This window comes from Triticum dicoccoides, chromosome 3B (assembly GCF_002162155.2).
Source record: "Triticum dicoccoides isolate Atlit2015 ecotype Zavitan chromosome 3B, WEW_v2.0, whole genome shotgun sequence".
Classification (NCBI taxonomy): Eukaryota; Viridiplantae; Streptophyta; class Magnoliopsida; order Poales; family Poaceae; genus Triticum; species Triticum dicoccoides.
In genome coordinates, this window is record NC_041385.1 from 821,675,862 (window position 1) to 821,679,636 (window position 3,775).

Sequence of the window (3,775 nt, forward strand, 5' to 3'; positions counted from 1 at the left end):
TTATATTATAGTATCTACAATGCAAAAACAAAATATGAATTGGTTTGCAACAGTACTTAGAGTAGTGATATGCTTTATCATACTAACGGATCTTACCGAGCTTTTTGTTGAGTTTTGTGTGGATGAAGTGTTCAAAGATCGAGGAGGTCTCGATCTGAAGAGAAGGAGGAGAGGCAAGAGCTCAAGCTTGGGGATGCCCAAGGCACCCCAAGTAAATATTTAAGGAGACTCAAGCGTCTAAGCTTGGGGATGCCCCGGAAGGCATCCCATCTTTCTTCAACAAGTATCGGTATGTTTTCGGATTCGTTTCGTTCATGCGATATGTGCAACTCTTGGAGCGTCCTTTGCATTTAGTTTTCACTATTGTTTTATGCACCATGCTGATATGATATAGTCCTTGGTTCATTTATAGAATGCTCTTTGCACTTCACTTATATCTTTTGAGTATGGCTTTATAGAATGCTTCATGTGCTTCACTTATATCATTTGAGTATGGATTGCCTATTTCCCTACACATAGAAAACCGCCATTTGTAGAATGCTCTTTTGCTTCACTTATATTTTTTAGAGTGTGGACATATATTTTGTAGAAAGAATTAAACTATGTTGCTTCACTTATATCTAATTAGATAGTTGACAGGAACTGGTCATTCACATAGTTAGTCATAAAATCCTACATACAACTTGTAGATCACTGAATATGATATGTTTGATTCCTTGCAATAGTTTTGTGATATAAAGATGGTGATATTAGAGTCGTGCTAGTGGGTAGTTGTGGATTGCAGAAATGCTTGTGTTGAAGTTTGTGATTCCCGTAGCATGCACGTATCGTGAACTGTTATGTAACAAAGTTGGAGCATGGGGTATTTATTGATTGTCTTCCTTATGAGTGGCGGTCGGGGACGAGCGATGGTATTTTCCTACCAATCTATCCCCTTAGGAGAATGCATGTAGTACTTTGTTTCGATGACTAATATTTTTTTGCAATAAGTATGTGAGTTCTTTATGACTAATGTTGAATCCATGGATTATACGCACTCTCACCCTTCCATCATTGCTAGCCTCTTCGGTACCGTTCATTGCCCTTTCTCAACTCGAGAGTTGGTGCAAACTTCGCCGGTGCATCCAAACCCCGTCATACGATACGCTCTATCACACATAAGCCTCCTTATATCTTCCTCAAAATAGCCATCATACCTACCTACCATGGCATTTCCATAGCCATTCCAAGATATATTGCCATGCAACTTCCATCATCATCATATACATGACTTGAGCATTCATTGTCATATGGCTTTTCATGATCGTAAGATAGCTAGCATGATGTTTTCATGGTTTGTCGGTTTTTATGTCATTGCTATGCTAGATCATTGCACATCCCGGTACACCACCGGAGGCATTCATATAGAGTCATATCTTTGTTCTAGTATCGAGTTGTAATATTGAGTTGTAAGTAAGTAAAAGTGTGATGATCATCATTATTAGAACATTGTCCCATGATCAAAATAAAAGTGGCCAAAGAAGCCCCCAAAAAAATAGATAGAGGCCAAAGAAGCCTACAAAAAAACGGGAAGGGACAATGTTACTATCCTTTTACCACACTTGTGCTTCAGAGTAGCACCATGTTCTTCATATATGCAGTCTCTTGAGTTATCACTTTCATATACTAGTGGGAATTTTCATTATAGAACTTGGCTTGTATATTCCGATGATGGGCTTCCTCAAATGCCCGAGGTCTTCATTAGCAAGCAAGTTGGATGCACACCCACTTAGTTTCAGTTTGAGCTTTCATACACTTATAGCTCTAGTGCATCCGTTGCATGGCAATCCCTACTCCTCGCATTGACATCAATTGATGGGCATGTCCATTGCCCATTGATTAGCTGCGTCGATGTGAGACTGTCTTCCTTTTTGTCTTCCCGACACAACATCCATCATCATATGCTATTCCACCTATAGTGCTATGTCCATGGCTCACGCTCATGTATTGCCTGAAAGTTGAAAAGTTTTGAGAACATCAAAAGTATGAACCAATTGCTTGGCTTGTCATCGGGGTTGTGCATGATTTGAATATTTTTTGTGGTGAAGATGGAGCATAGCCAGACCATATGATTTTGTAGGGATCACTTTCTTTGGCCATGTTACTTTGAAAAGACATGATTGCTTTATTAGTATGCTTGAAGTATTATTGTCTTAATGTCAAATAATAGACTATTTCTTTGAATCATTCGTGTCTTAATAGTCATGCCATGATTAGATTACATGATCAAGGTTATGCTAGGTAGCATTCCACATCAAAAATTATCTTTTTTATCATTTACCTACTTGAGGACGAGCAGGAATTAAGCTTGGGGATGCTGATACATCTCCGTCATATCTACAATTTTTTATTGTTCCATGCCAATATTATACAACTTTCATATACTTTTGGCAACTTTTTAAACTATTTTTGGGACTAACATATTGATCCAGTGCCCAGTGCCAGTTCATGTTTGTTGCATGTTTTTTGTTTCGCAGAAAACCCATATAAAACGGAGTCCAAATGGAATATATGTCAATTTTTGGAAGTGGTATCAACGCGAGATGACGCTCGAGGGGCCCACGAGGCAGGGGGAGCGCCCCTGACCCTCGTGGACACCCTGTAAGGCGGTTGGTGCCCTTCTTTCGCTGCAAGAAAGCTAATATCCGGAAAAAATCATGTTCAAAATTTCAATCCAATCGGAGTTACGGATCTCCGGGAATATAAGAAAGGTGAAAGGGCAGAATCAGTAATGCAGAAACAGAGAGAGACAGAGAGATTGATCCAATCTCAGAGGGGCTCTCGCCCCTCCCACACCATGGACACCATGGACCAGAGGGGAAACCCTTGTCCCATCTAGGGAGAAGGTCAAGGAAGAAGAAGAAGAAGGGGGGCTCTCTCCCCCTCTCTCCTGGTGGCACCGGAACGCCGCCGGCGCCATCATCATCACTGCAATCTACACCAACACCTCCGTCATCTTCACCAACATCTTCATCACCTTCCCCCATCTATCTACAAAGGACCACTCTCCATCAACCCACTGTACCCTCTACTTGAACATGGTGATTTATGCTTCATATTATTATCCAATGATGTGTTGCCATCCTATGATGTCTGAGTAGATTTTTGTTGTCCTATCGTCAATTGGTGAATTGCTATGATTGGTTCAATTTGCTTGTGGTTATGGTGCTGCCCTTTGGTGCCCATCATATGAGCGCGCGCGTGGATCACACCATAGGGTTAGTTGTATGTTGATAAGACTGTGTATTGGAGGGTAAGAGTGACAGAAGCTTCAACCTAGCATAGAAATTGATGCATACGGGATTGAAGGGGACCAATATATCTTAATGCTATGGTTGGGTTTTACCTTAATGAACGTTATTAGTTGCGGATGCTTGACAATAGTTCCAATCATAAGTGCATATAATTCCAAGTGAGGGATGACATGCTAGCAGTGGCCTCTCCCACATAAAACTTGCTATCGGTCTAGTAAAGTAGTCAATTTCTTAGGGACAATTTCGCAACTCCTACCACCACTTTTCGGCACTCGCTATACTAACTTTATTGCTTCTTTATCTAAACAGCCCCTAGTTTATATTTACGTGCTCTTTATATTCTTGCAAACCTATCCCGTTACAACTACAAAGTACTTCTAGTTTCATACTTGTTTTAGGTAAAGCGAACGTCAAGCATGCGTAAAGTTGTATTGGTGGTCGATAGAACTTGAGGGAATATTTGTTCTACCCTTAGCTCCTAG